The 15,472-nt window shown below is 49.9% G+C and overlaps 1 pseudogene; it reads right to left on the bottom strand.

Moving 5' to 3' along the window:
* Positions 1 to 129: 129 nt before the first annotated feature.
* On the bottom strand, positions 130 to 4,576 carry LOC123744688 (neurofilament medium polypeptide-like; annotated as a pseudogene).
* Between the last annotated feature and the right edge of the window lie 10,896 nt (positions 4,577 to 15,472).

The following is a 15,472-nucleotide window of genomic DNA, read 5'->3' as shown; positions in this document are numbered from 1 at the left end:
CCCCACCGTGAGCCCTCCCGTGAACTGCAGGGAAAAATAAAGACAATTAATAATCTGTCCCACTACCACATTTCCCTGATATAATCCGCAGCAAAACCCTTTTAAGCTTTCTCTCAATATGCATTTTTAAACTTTAGCTTTGTCACATCATATGGCTTCTCTCGTTGCTTTTCTGTATGTTTGAGAGTGGTTATCTTTATTACATCGCTCTAGCTCTATGATTTCTTTGTTATGTTAGTTCTGGGTTGATTGCTTGTCGTCGTGTCATCTTTGTTCCTCTGAGTGGGTTGGATGGAGCGCAGTTACTCAGTTTCAGTCACCACCTTGACGGACTGGGAAGAGTGTTTCTCCATCTTCTTGCTGGAGACTGTCTTCTCCTGCATCAAATCCTCAGACTCCTTCACAGTCTCGGTGACAGTGACTGATTTGGTGACATGCTTGGCCCCGTCCTCTCCAGTGGTGATGGTCTCCACTGTTTGGGTGATGACCACATTCTGGTCCTTTGGATCATCTTTCTGGTCGGGGTCATCTTTAGTGGGGCTCTCGTCCACTCCATTTGAGATAATATCCTTCTCCTCTGCCTCTTTCCCACCCCTCATCCTTCTTGTCCTTGACCTCTGGGGAAGTCTTCTCCACATCTCCGTTCATGGCTGTGTCTTTCTTTTCTACCTTCTTCTGCCTCTGAATCACTCTTTTTGTCTACTTTCTCTTCTGCAGCCTTGGGGGCCTCTGACTTTGGAGCTTCTGGTTTGGGGCCTCACCCTTAGGACTCTGCCTTGGGGGATCCTAATTTGGGGGATTCAGATTTGGGGGATCCTGTAGGTTTTGGGGATTCAGATTTTGGGGATCCTGTAAGTTTTGGGGGATTCAGATTTGGGGGAGCCCAGCAGGTTTTGGGGATTCAGATTTTGGGGGAGCCAGCAGGTTTTGGGGGATTCAGATTTAGGGGATCCAGCAGGTTTTGAGGATTCAGAAGTAGGGGATCCAGCAGGTTTTGGGGGATTCAGATTTAGGGGATCCAGAAGGTTTTGGGGATTCAGAAGTAGGGGATCCAGCAGGTTTTGGGGATTCAGATTTATGGGGATCCAGCAGAGGGGAGTTAGTGTTTTGGGGATTCAGATTTTGGGGATCCATCGGGGGTTTTGGGGATTCAGAATTAGGGGATCCAGCAGGGTTTAGAGTTTTTGGGGATTTCAGATTTGGGGATCCAGCGGTTTTGGGGGATTCAGTTAGGGTTGGGGATTCAGTTTTGGGGATCCAGAAGTTTTTTGGGGATTCAGATTTGGGGATCTAGCAGGTTTGGGAGATGGATCCAGCAGGTTTTGGGGATTCAGGATTTGGGGAGGTTGTAGAGTAGGGGATCCAGCAGGTTTTGGGGATTCAGATTTGGGGATCCAGCAGGTTTTGGGGGATTCAGATTTGGGGATCAGCAGGTTTTGGGGATTCAGTTTTAGGGGATCCAGAAGGTTTTGGGATTCAGATTTGGGATCCAGCAGGTTTTGGGGATTCAGATTTGGGGATCCAGCAGGTTTTGGGATTCAGATTTAGGGAGCCAGGTTTTGGAGATTCAGATTTGGGGTTAAGCAGCTTTGGGGATTACATGTTTGGGGATCAGCTTTTGGTGACTCAGACTTGGGGACCCAGCCTTTGGGGATTCAAGCTTTTAGGGAGTCTGGCTTGGAGGGCTTTGGGGCCTCAGATTTCTGGACCTCAACTTTTGGGGCCTACTCACTCTTGGGGGCTTCTGTTTTGGGAGCCTCTGCCTTGGCATACAGCTGCCTTCTCATCTGTTTTGTCTTCTTTCTCATCCTTTCCCTTTCTTCTCATCTTCCTCATCCTTATCATCTCCATCTTTGGATCCTTTGTCACTACCTGCACCTTTATCTTGATCATCTCCCTCCTCTTCTCCCTCTCCTGTCTCCTCTTCTCCTCCTTCCCTTCTCTTTGTCAGGAGAGGACTTTGATTCTGGGGCTTTAGAGCACAGGACTGTCTCCTCCTAATTCCCCCTCTCCTTCTCCCCTCATCACCACCTTCTGTATCATCTTCCTTGTCACCCTACCCTCTTCTCCTTTCTCATCCTCTTCTTCTTTTCCCCCTCTTCCTCTACATCACCACCTTCTTTGTCCTCCTCTTCCTCCTCAGCATGTGTGCTGGAGCTAACCCGGGCTTCAGTGGAGGCTACAACCTCTTCTGATTCACCCTCTCCCCCTTCTCCCTCTTCTCCCTCTGCTTCTTCTCCTCCCTCTTCTCCCTCATCCTCTCCTTCATCTGTGGCCTCTGTCTCCCAGAGCGGCAGAAAGCTCTTGGGCGATCTCAGCCAGGTCTTGGTCCATCTCATCCTTCTCATCCTCTACCCTGGTCTCCTCGATGATCTCCTCGAGCAACCTATGCTGGACTTTCAGTTTGGGAGGCTCATACTTGACTTCTTAGAGGAGGTGACGTTGTGGCGGTGGTGGGGAAAGTGTTAAAGTGGGTCTCTTCACCTTCTAGGGAGTTTCCTGCAAGAACAGTAGAACATGAGATATAGTTTAGTGTAGGCTAATATAAATATGTAGTTTCTATATATAAATGAGATCTTTATATACTATTTTGTTTTGAAATTAGTAAACATATATTTAAAAAAAAAAGTTTTTTCAATGTTAGGCCTAATTAGCACTCGGTCGTCGCATTGTACCTGTATGCAGCTATCTCAATGTCCAGGGCCATCTTGACATTGAGCAGGTCCTGGTACTCGCGCAGATGACGTGCCATCTCCCACTTCGTGCCCTTGAGCTCATTATCCAGCTGGTGGATGGTCTCCTGCAGAGAACAAGACCGAGAGACACAAGCTGGTTAAGAGCTATTATTTCTTATGCCTATATGGAACCCTGAAATAATACTTGGTTATTTCTTTTTGGTGTAGGGATGACACATTTCTCCATAAGGACACTGCTTTCTAAACATCATAAGAAAACTATCAAAAATACAATGTCATATTTTGTGATCCTGGTAATTACTTCACAATCACATTTAAACTTGTATAGGCCTACATTTGAAACAGCACTTTGAGATTCCATTAAAACACATGCATTTAGGGCCCATCATAATAAAACAATTTAGTTCGTTCAAAATCAAACTAATGCAATATGTGGGAACACAATGCAAGTGTGTGTCTTTCTCTCTATAAATGTAGGGGACTCTCCTTATAAGTAGATCTACATTTAAAATAAGAATAAAAACCTCAAAGGTGTCGTGATAATATTCTCAATTTGGAAAAACATATCTTATTATATAATTTATTCTCTCCACTACATTGCTTCTCTTTACACAAAGAACACAACTTTATAGAATACTTCACCATTAAGCCTGTGGCTGGAGGTTTCTGTATGAAAATAATGCCTACAGCGGGTCTCATCATACCTGCAGGCTGGACAGGTCGCTGTTGTGTCGGTCCTCGATGTCATTCAACTGCCTCTCCAGTGACTCCCTGGTTCCACGGACGGACTCTAACTCCACGGTCTTGGACTGGAGCTGGCGGCGGTAGTCTGCTATCTCATCACGGGCGGACTTGATTGCATCTTTGTTTTGTTCCGCAGCATCAGTGAGCTTGGAATAGCGGCACATGAACCAGTCCTCCACCTGCTGCAGGTTCTGGTTGGAGTGGCCCTCGAGCTGGGTGCGGATCTCCCGGAGCGCCTCGGTGATGTCCGTCTTCTGGATGTCTTTCCTCTCCATGGTCACCTGCGACGCCTGCACCTGGGCGAACAGGTCGCTCACCTCTTCCTCGTGGTTGTTGCGAATAAAGGCAATCTCGTCATGCAGTGACTGAACTTTCTTCTCCAACTCTGACTTCACCAAATCAGAGTCGGTCATATCTTTTCTCAACGCCCGGATGATGCCTTCCGTCTCATCCCTGATGCGGGCTTCCTCATCGAAACGGTCCCTAATTCTCTGGATGTCATCCTCGACGTGGTCCGTGTCGAGCTGGATCTGCGCTTTATCGTGGTGAATCTGCTCCAGCATGGAGCGCAGCTCCTGGAGTTCCTGGTCGTATAAATCGCCTAGCTGGGATTGCGACACCTGCTTCTGCCGCAGCGTCTGGATCTCCTCTTCGATTTGGCTGTTCTGCTGCTCCAGGTAGTGCACCTTGTCGATGTAACCGGCGAAGCGGTCGTTGAGCCCCTGGAGCTGCTCTTTCTCGTTGGAGCGCTTGTAGTCTCCGTTCGTTTGATTGAAATCAACGCTGTCGGCGGAGCTGAGGAGTGTGGAGCTGTACATTCGGGCTACCGGCATGTTGACGCTCCTCTTGTAGGAGGAGGTCATCGTGGAGCCTGGGCTTGCCCGGGACCAGGACTGAGAACGGAACCCGCTGGAGGGGGTGCCAGTGGAGCGGCCGTAGGTGGTCCTACTATCCATACTTCTCCTGAATGGACTCCCTATCGTGTCCACCGGGTGGTAACTCATCCGGCCAGACCAGGGGTTGCGTGTGCAGATGGAAGGGAAGGTGTGCGAGGTGGAGGAGTGGTGTGTGTGTCTGTTTGCAGGTGCGGGGTGGATGGCGCTCACAGCATTCTTAGTCTCACCGGCTGTCCTTTATATAGGAGAAGCTTTATCGCTAACAAGGCAGCGACTGTTTTTACTGGCCCATTGATCGAACGGAGGGGGAGGGCCATGTCTCAACCCTTCATACTCTATGTAAGTGAAACACTACTTGTTTGTGGGGGGGTTCGTGGGTGGCCGCTTGAAAAGCAGAGGAATGATCACACATAGGGAGAAAAAAGGAAATGGGGTGATTATCATTAGGATTTTGGGATAGCTCATGTGTCCTTGACGTTGATGTGTTTATCATTTGTCTCTTGTCACAGAGGGAATATAGAGTTTCCTCCAAACATTGAACATTAGAATAAGAGAGAAAATTATACATGCATCTCTGCATTTGCTAATTCAACCAGCCAACGTGCAGCATTACTATGCATGGAAATATAACTTATGGAGCAGTTCAATGACCCATGTTAATTATTATTTCCCCTATTATTAGTTAGCAAAAAGGTTATACCAGAAATGATCAATTTACCGATGCAATTTAGAGCGATAACAATATCGACACCATGGACAGCGACTTAATGCAGTAAAACACCATTACCGTCCTTTACAAGTGTTTGAAAAGTGTTGAAAATGTTTCTCTCAAATTGAACAGAATGATTGATCATTAAATTAATTGAATAAAACATTTATATTTGCCTATGAACATGTGCAAAGCCGAACCAATTTCCTATATTGATGTTTTGCTTGTGCTAAGTCTTCAATAATAGGTGATTGATTACTTCTTGACAGGAAACCTCCCAAGATCAAAGGGTGGATTACCATCAGTGACCTACCGATGACGTATGAAGTGAGACTACCATGAGGGGGTTGGTTCAATCAATATCATGCATTTATGTGACCACTTATAACTTTCAGGAAATGTTGAAGCATTAATCATAGTTGTAGTTATTGACAGCTATTGGAATAGATTACAGTTATGATCAGCCTGTGCTTATATGCAAGCAATTTACCCCATTCAATAGTATATATTACCTTCATAATGCATATCATAATATGTTATGGACAAATTTGCCCTTTTATTTTGAGCCACTTCAAACCAAAGCATTTCAGTAGTGATGAATAGGCATCCAAACTGCAACACTGTTTTTTTCTATAATTACATTCCTCAGAATGACTTTGTAACTCTATCTGTCCAACTCTAACAATGATGGGAAACACTTTGATTAATATGGTTTCACAAACAGATACAGAATACAATGCATAAGTTACAGTCTTTGGGTTGCGGATGAGAGCACATTGGATAGAGAGGCTGCTATCTCCTCCCTGCATTGAGATGATTTCTCTAAGGAGTGAAGCTGCAGTGTTGCTTGCCAGATCTGATTGGCTGCAGTGTGTTGTCAGTCTTATTGATTCCCATTCAGTCCTGCTCTACCCATTTCAGAGGTAACTAAGGTCATTGCAAACCCTGCAACTGAAGCAGGTAATGCAACAAAATGGCTGCCTCTGGTTTTGGCCAATTGACTGCCTTTAATGACAATATTTCATCCTATGAAAACCAGTGATTAAAAATTCAAAAGGCACTTGCACATCTGAGTTATCTTTGTTGCAGGCACATGGTAAGAATTGAATAACATGAGAAAAAATAAGAAACCTGCACACTGCTCTTGCTAGTATCCCTTAATAAAGAGCAGTGACACTAGCAAGAGCAGTGTGCGGGTTTCTTCTTTATTCTCATCCTATGAAAACCAGCTAGACTATTTTTGACAAACGGCAAGGCTATTTTTGCCTCCCAGAACATTATTACCCACAATAAGATTTAAATTGTTTGTCAGGTTGATTCAGATTCTCCAGTCGCCTTTAAAAACCCTTGTTTTATACCACAGTTAAGAGGGAAGAATAAGTTATTCCCATCTCTGAGACTTAATTAGACACTTGTCACTTATCACCCATTTGTATTCTGTTATCTCACTCATTGTTTTTCCATTGCAACAGTTAGCTCTGTGGAGTGAGCCCTAACGCATTTGGGAGCTCAGACAATTTCAGATTGTGTTTGTCCCAGAGAGAGAGAGAGGAGAGAGAGAGGGAGAGATAGTTACCATGCCTCACTACATAAAAGTGATTCTCTCATCCTAACTGAATGTGTGTGAATGTGTGTTGTTGTGGCTGAGTTAACTTGAGCGATGTATATGGCCCTATACTCACTTTCTCCTGGCTGATCCTTGTGACCTAGAGCTAGACACCTGGCCTCTGTTGCCTCTTTCTCTCTCTGCTCTCCTGCTGGCCTCAGCCTTTTAAACATGTACATCACCACCAGTGGCGATTTTAGCATGTAAATCTTGGTGGAGTAAAACACAACACAACACTAAACAATACATTAATTGCACTATAACGGTGACAAATGGTGCCCACAAACTGTTAGGGCCTATATAAAGCTGTCCCAACAGCAGAGTCCCAACAGCAGTCCCAACATCTTACCACTGCTACACCTGGCTATTAACGGAGCCTTGTCTGGCAGCAAAACAGTTCATTCAGCCTCATTTACTGCTTTAAAAAAAACATAGTTGATATGGCTGACTTGCTTAAACAAATATGGTTTCTAATGACAATTTAGATGTATAAACTATGGCTTACGGGGACGACAAGCGGATAAGAAGCAATCTGTAATTTCGATTAAGACATGAGCGAGCTAGGACGGACGTGGTCGATATAACTATTTGTTTCGCACTTTGAAATGTACAACGACACAATTCAGAACATGGGCCATTCTTACAGTGTTCTCCCTGTAGACCAAGTCAGAACAATAGGCTAAATAAAGGGGCCATATAAGCAGACAATGAAAGCTCTTACAATATTCAATGATTACATTTCTCTAAAACTGGTTATAGGCTACATGTGCACCACCAAGTCAGATCAGTAGGCAAAATTAAGAGAGGAAAATAGACTAAATTATTAGGGTGAGGCATGTTGACTACTAACAGCTTACTACACAACATACACTTAGTATTACTTTCTTTGATACAGTATACATATCTCCCTGGCATATTACATCATTTATGCAGCAGCATACAAGACATTTTTGGACTCGCCTTGTTGTGCTGTGATCACTTGAACAGGAAGGTGGCGCGGCGGTCCTTCGTGGGCAAATTTTGTTATCAAAGTCTGGCATTCTCTGGATTTATGGTGCTTTCAAGACAACTGGGAACTCAGAAAAACAAGGTTGAATCATGATCTTCAGATCGTAGCTCTAGAAAGACACCCGAGTTCCAGATTTACAATTCCGAGTTGGATAACCGTTTCAAAAGATATTTTCACAGTCAGGGCTCATGCTTCATTCACAGCATGACCAATGCTGAATGTTTATAATTTTAGACTTGGAAAAGAGACCCTTAATCCCAGATTTGGGACCACACAGCCACTCCACTGAATAGCAGGCTAGTGATTGCTTTTCCATGCTTGCAGTTAGCCACTGGTTCCTTCCAAACTGTAACGTCTGCGTCCAACTCATACTTCTAAACACATAGATCCCCGGAACACAGCCCACTTTCCAGCTCACTCTCCAGATCCCAATCACCGGAATTCTAATCACCTGTTCACACACCTGCATGTCATCATCCCACACTATTTAGTTCAGTTCCTTGCACCCCATCACTGTGAGGTATTGTTTGTTTTGAGACACACTTCTTTCGGAGCTCTGTTTTTTCTTGTCCTTCATGCCTCCCGTGTATGATCGTTTTTGCCTGCCTCCCTCACGACACCTTTTGCCTATTCCCTACCTGTACTGTTGCCATTTTGGACCTACCGTGTAGGACCTTCTGCCTGCCCCTGGACCCAGCTACCTGCCTCCTCCTATGGTCCTTTCCAATAAACACCTGCTGCGCTCGGCGCTTGAAACCAGCTCTCTGTCTCATATCGTGTTCATTACAGAATACCTCACCAAACACGACAGATGGATTCAGCGGAGCTGCAGCTACGTCTAGCGCGACAGGAGGAATGGCTCGATGAACTCTGCGACCTCCTTCACCAGTCCATTCCTTCTTCACCCATATCAGGTGCCACAGCCTCCTCTCGTTCATCCTCCTCTATATCCATGCCTAATAAATATGACGCTCCCCCAGGGAAATGTCAAGGATTTTTCATGTAGCGTAACCTGTACATAGACCATCACCCCGCTGACTTCACCTCTGACAAAGAAAGGGTGGACTTCGTCATCTCCCTACTCACTGTAACGGCGTTGGTAGTCGTGATTAGGAATGAGGCGCAGGAAGCAACGAGCACAGGGAGTGTTGATCTTTTAATAACACTTTGAGAAAGAAAATCAAAGTTCCCAAACACAGGGGAATAAATAAAGTGTGACAATGCCAAGCCGAACATGAACAAGACAGTCGGAAACAACAATTAATCCCGCACGAAAAGGAGCGGGCCAGCTAACCTAAATAGCCCTTCTAATGGCTAATTTACCACAGGTGTGTAAAATAAAAAAAAGGGAAAAGCAAAGGGAATCGGTGGCAGCTAATAGACCGGTGATGACGACTGCCGAGCGCCACCCGAGCAGGAGGGGGCGCCACCGTCGGTGGGAATCGTGACAGTACCCCCCTCCTGACGCGCGGCTCCTGCAGCGCGCTGACACCGGCCTCGAGGTCGACCCGGAGGGCGAGGGGCAGGGCGATCCGGACGGAGGTGGTGGAAATCCCTCAACATAGATGGGTCCAGGACGTCCTCCGCCGGCACCCAGCACCTCTCCTCCGGGCCGTACCTCCCAGTCCACGAGGTACTGCAGGCCCCTCGAGTCCAGAATGGCCCGTATGCTGTACGCCGGGGACCCCCCCGATGTCCAGAGGGGTGGAGGGACCTCCGGCACCTCATCTTCGTGAAGGGGACCAGCTACCACCGGCCTGAGGAGAGACACATGAAACGAGGGGTTAATACGGTAATAGGAAGGGAGTTGCAACCGATAACACACCTCGTTTATCCTCCTCAGGACTTTGAAGGGCCCCACACACTGCGGCCCCAGCTTCCGGCAGGGCACGCAGAGGGGCAGGTTCCGGGTCGAGAGCCAGACCCTGTCTCCCGGTGCGAACACGGGCGCCTCACTGCGGTGGCGGTCAGCACTCCTCTTCTGCCGCGCACTGGCCTCCTTTAGTGAGTTCTGGATGGCTCTCCAGGTCTCCTTGGAGTGCTGGACCCAGTCCTCCACCGCAGGAGCCTCGGTCTGGCTCTGGTGCCATGGTGCCAGGACCGGATGGTAACCTAACACACACTGAAAGGGTGATATGTTAGTTGAGGAGTGGCGAAGTGAGTTCTGGGCTAATTCGGGGATACCCCCCCCTGGCAATACGACCTCAGGAACCTGCCCACCTCCTGGTTCACCCTCTCCGCCTGCCCATTGCTCTCGGGGTGATAACCGGAGGTCAAACTGACCGAAACCCCCAGCCGCTCCATAAACGCTTTCCAGACCCAGGACGTGAACTGGGAACCTCGATCAGAGACAATGTCCTCCGGCACCCGTAGTGCCGGAAGACGTGGGTAAATAGGGCCTCCGCAGTCTGCAGCGCCGTAGGGAGACCGGGCAATGGGAGGAGACGGCAGGACTTAGAGAACCGATCCACAACCACCAGAATCGCCGTGTTCCCCTGAGAGGGGGGAAGATCTGTTAAGAAGTCGATGGACAGGTGCGACCATGGTCGTTGTGGAACGGGGGGGGGGCTGTAACTTCCTTCTCGGTAGATGCCTAGGAGCCTTACTCTGGGCACACACCGAACAGGAAGAGACATAGGACCTCACGTCCTTAGCCAAGATGGGCCACCAGTACTTCCCCCTTAGACCCCGCACTGTCCTCGCCTCACCAGGATGACCCGCAGTAGGTAGCGTGTGCGCCCACCGAATCAAACGATCACGAACACCGAGCGGCACATACATGCGCCCTACGGGCACCTGCGCAGGCGCAGGTTCCAACACTAATGCCCTCTCGATGTCCGCGTCCACCTCCCATACCACTGGTGCCACCAGCCTAGATGCTGGAATGATGGGAGTTGGATCGATGGGCCGGTCCTCTGTGTCATAGAGACGGGACAGCGCGTCGGCCTTAGTATTCAGGGAACCCGGTCTATAGGAGATGGTAAACCTAAACCGGGCGAAGAACATGGCCCACCTCGCCTGACGTGGATTCAGTCTCCTCGCTGCCCGGATATACTCCAGGTTTCGGTGGTCGGTCCAGATGAGAAAGGGGTGTTTAGCCCCCTCAAGCCAGTGCCGCCACACCCTCAGAGCTTTAACCACCGCTAGCAACTCCCTGTCCCCCCACATCGTAGTTACGCTCCGCCCGAACTGAGCTTCTTCGAAAAGAAAGCGCAGGGGCGGAGTTTCGATGGCGTACCGAGCGCTGTGATAGCACGGCACCCACCCCAGCCTCGGATGCGTCCACCTCCACTACGAACGCTAAAGACGGGTCCGGGTGCGCCAACACGGGTGCGTCGGTGAACAGCGCCTTCAACCTCTTGAAGGCTCCGTCCGCCTCCGTCGACCATCGCAAACGCACCGGCCCCCCTTCAGCAGTGAGGTAATGGGAGCCGCTACCTGGCCAAAACCCCGGATAAACCTCCGGTAGTAATTGGCAAAGCCTAAGAACCGCTGCACCTCCTTCACCGTGGTTGGAGTCGGCCAATTACGCACGGCCTTAACGCGGTCACACTCCATCACCACCCCGTGGTGGAAATGCGATAACCCAGAAAGGAGACGGCTCGTTTGGAAAACTCACACTTCTCAGCCTTAACGTATAGGTCATGCCCCAGCAGTCTACCAAGCACCTTGCGCACCAGGGACACATGCGTGGAACGGGTGGCGGAATATATCAGAATGTCATCGATATAGACAATCACGCCCTGCCCGTGCAGGTCCCTGAGAATTTCGTCAACAAAGGATTGAAAGACGGCTGGAGCATTTTTCAACCCATACGGCATGACGAGGTACTCATAATGGCCTGATGTGGTACTAAAGGCGGTTTTCCACTCGTCTCCCTTCTTGATCCGCACCAGATTATACGCGCTCCTGAGATCCAATTTTGTGAAGAACTGTGCTCCGTGAAATGATTCCACCGCCGTAGCGATGAGAGGTAGTGGGTAACTAAATCCCACCGTGATAGCGTTTAGACCTCGGTAATCAATGCACGGACGCAGACCTCCCTCCTTTTTCTTCACAAAAAAGAAACTCGAGGAAGATGGTGAGATGGAGGGCCGAATGTACCCCTGTCCCAGGGATTCCGTGACATATGTCTCCATAGCCGCCGTCTCCTCCTGTGACAAGGGGTACATGTGACTCCTGGGAAGCGCAGCGTTTACCTGGAGATCTATCGCACAATCCCCCTGTCGATGAGGTGGTAATTTAGTCGCCCTCTTTTTACAAAAAGCGATCGCCAAATCGGCGTATTCAGGGGGAATGCGCACGGTGGACACCTGTTCTGGACTCTCCACCGACGTGGCACCTATGGAAACTCCTAGACACCTCCCTGAACACTCCTCTGACCACCCCTGGAGAACCCCCTGTTTCCACGAAATACGGGGATTGTGACCAGCCAGCCAGGGGACCCCCAGCACCACCGGAAACGCAGGCGAATCAATAAGGAAAAAACGAATGCGTTCAATATGATTCCCCTGCGTTACCATGTCCAGTGGCACCGTAGACTCCCTGACTAGCCCTGACCCTAATGGTCGGCTATCTAGGGAGTGCACGGGGAAAGGGGAATCTATCGGCACCCGCGGAATGCCCAGCTTAATGGCAAGTCCACGGTCCATAAAATTCCCAGCTGCGCCTGAATCGACTAGCGCCCTATGCTGGGAAGAGGGGAAACATTTAGTAAAAAAACAGGTAAAAACACGTGACCAACAGGGGGTTCTGGGTGAATCTGGTGCTGACTCACCTGAGGTGACCGAGAAGTGTTCTGCCTGCCATCTCGACTCCCAGACTGGCTCCTCCAGCACCGGTCGGCCGTGTGTCCTCGCCGACCACAGCTGGTGCAGGAGGAGCCACCTCCTCCGGTGCCCCTTGGCACGGCCCCTCCCACCTCCATAGGGGTAGGGAGCGGGGTGCACGGGGGTGGAACGGGCAGGACCCTCTCCGAACGCCCGCGGGCAGCCAGCAAATTTTCCAGACGTATGGACATATCAATCAGCTCGTCCAGGGACAGAGCTGTGTCCCGACAGGCCAGCTCCCCTGCGGACGTCCGCCCGGAGACTGCAGCGGTAGTGGTCAATGAGGGCCCTGTCGTTCCACCCCGCCCCAGCAGCCAAGGTCCTGAACTCCAGCGCGAAGTCCTGCGTACTCCTCGTCTCCTGCCTGAGGTGGAACAGCCGTTCACCCGCCGCTCTTCCTTCCGGAGGGTGGTCGAACACGGCCCGAAAGCGGCGGGTGAACTCTGGGTAGTGGTCCCTCGCCGAGTCTGGACCGTTCCAGACCGCATTAGCCCACTCCAGAGCTCGGCCCGTCAGGCAGGAAACGAGGGCACTCACGCTCTCCTCTCCCGTGGGAGCAGGTCTGACGGTGGCCAGGTACAGCTCAAGCTGGAGCAAAAACCCCTGGCACCCAGCCGCCGCCCCATCGTACTCCCTCGGGAGCGCCAAACGAAGCGCGCCAGAGCCAGACGTCAGGGGAGGCGTAGATGGCTGTATCGGGGGAGGTGGAGGTGGAGAGAGGATACCACTTCTCTCCCATCGGTCCATCCTCTCCATCATCTGGTCCATGGCCGAGCCGATGCGATGTAGGACTGTCGTGTGGTGGAGCGCGCGTTCCTCCATCGAGGGCAGAGGAGTGCTCGCTGCTTCCGCTGATTCCATACCTTTATGGTGTTGCGGGATTCTGTAACGGCGTTGGTAGTCGTGATTAGGAATGAGGCGCAGGAAGCAACGAGGACAGGGAGTGTTGTTGTTTTAATAACACTTTGAGAAAGAAAATCAAAGTTCCCAAACACAGGGGAATAAATAAAGTGTGACAATGCCAAGCCGAACATGAACAAGACAGTCGGAAACAACAATTAATCCCGCACGAAAAGGAGCGGGCCAGCTAACCTAAATAGCCCTTCTAATGGCTAATTTACCACAGGTGTGTAAAATAAATAAAAAAGGGAAAAGCAAAGGGAATCGTGGCAGCTAATAGACCGGTGACGACGACTGCCGAGCGCCACCCGAGCAGGAGGGGGCGCCACCGTCGGTGGGAATCGTGACACTCACAGGCAAAGCTCTGGATTTGGGTCACAGCCCTGTGGGCCGCTCAAAGATCCGATCTTGTTTTACTATCCTAATTTATTTAATATGGTTTTACTATCCTAATTTATCTCTCTTAATTTTACATTTGTCTATCATAATTTTATATTTATCTATCTTAATTTTATATTTGTTTATCTTAATTTTATATTTGTCTAGAAATGTATTGTTGTCACGTCCTGGCCAGTATAAGGGTTAATTGTCATTGTAGTTTGGTCAGGACGTGGCAGAGGGTATTCGTTTTATGTGGTTCGGGGTGGTGTGTTTGTTGAAGGGGCATTTGATTTAAGTATTCCGGGGTGTTTGGGCACTGTTTGATATTCATGTATTCTATGTTTAGTCTAGTGAGTCTGTTTCTATGTTTGGTTAATTGGGGTTGGGACTCTCAGTTGAAGGCAGGTGTTGTCTATTTGCCTTTGATTGAGAGTTCCATATATTAGGGTGTGTTTGTGTTTGTCATTTGTGGGAGATTGTTCTGTGTTTAGCCTTGTGCCTTGCCAGACTGTTTTGTTGATCGTTCGTTCTTTTGTTATTTTGGTGTTCATTTTGAATTTATTAAACTTCAAGATGAGCATACACATACCTGCTGCATTTTGGTCCTCCTTTACCAATGACAACCGTGACAGAATCTCCCACCAAAAATGGACCAAGCAGCGAGGAAGGAGCAAGGGGAATTCGGTGAGGACCGGGAACGCTACCGAGGAACGCGACTGGCGTTTAAACCGGAGAGGCAGCCCCAAGATTTTTTTTGGGGGGGCACACGGACAGATCGGGCGGAGCCGAGGATGGAACCAGAGCTAGTGAGGGGAAAAGGGGAGGAAAGAGAAACAGAGACTATAAGGGAGTTGATGGGAAAATTGGAGGAGAAAAGGATGAGAGAGCTACTGTGTTGGTGTTTTAGGCACGACATTCGCCCTACAGAGCGTGTCCTAATGTTATCACCTGGAGTAGCGTTTATTAATAGTCCTGAGGTGCGTGCCAGCTGTCTGGTGAAGATAATACCAGCACCACGCACCAGGCATCCAGTTCGTCAGCCCAGTCCGACTCGTCCTGGAGGTGCGTGTTCCCAAGCCGATACCTCCAGTACCAGCGCCACGCATCGGGCTTTTAGTGCGTCAGCCCAGTCTGACTTCGTCCCGCTCCCGCACTAGCTCTGAGGTGCGTGTTCCCAGGCTGATACGTCCAGTACCAACACCACGCACCAGGCTTCAAGTGCGTCAAACCAGTCTGACTCGTCCTGTTCCCGCTCCCCGCACTAGCCTGGAGGTGCGTGTTCCCAGTCTGGTACGTCCAGTACCAGCACCACGCACCAGGCTTCAAGTGCGTCATCTCAGTCAAGAGTCGCCCGAGCTGCCCGTCAGTCAAGAGTCGCCCGAGCTGCCCGTCAGTCAAGAGTCGCCCGAGCTGCCCGTCAGTCAAGAGTCGCCCGAGCTGCCCGTCAGTCAAGAGTCGCCCGAGCCGCCCGTCAGTCAGGAGTCGCCCGAGCCGCCCGTCAGTCAGGAGTCGCCCGAGCGCCCGTCAGTCAAGAGTCGCCCGAGCCGCCCGTCAGTCAGGAGTCGCCCGAGCGCGTCAGTCAGGAGTCGCCCGAGCCGCCCGTCAGTCAGGAGTCGCCCGAGCCGCCCGTCAGTCAGGAGTCGCCCGAGCGCCCGTCAGTCAGGAGTCGCCCGAGCCGCCCGTCAGTCAGGAGTCGCCCGAG

Source organism: Salmo salar, chromosome ssa09 (genome assembly GCF_905237065.1).
Source record: "Salmo salar chromosome ssa09, Ssal_v3.1, whole genome shotgun sequence".
Lineage (NCBI taxonomy): Eukaryota > Metazoa > Chordata > Actinopteri > Salmoniformes > Salmonidae > Salmo > Salmo salar.
The sequence above is the reverse complement of the archived record's forward strand: the minus strand, read 5'-3'. Positions and strand labels throughout refer to the sequence as shown.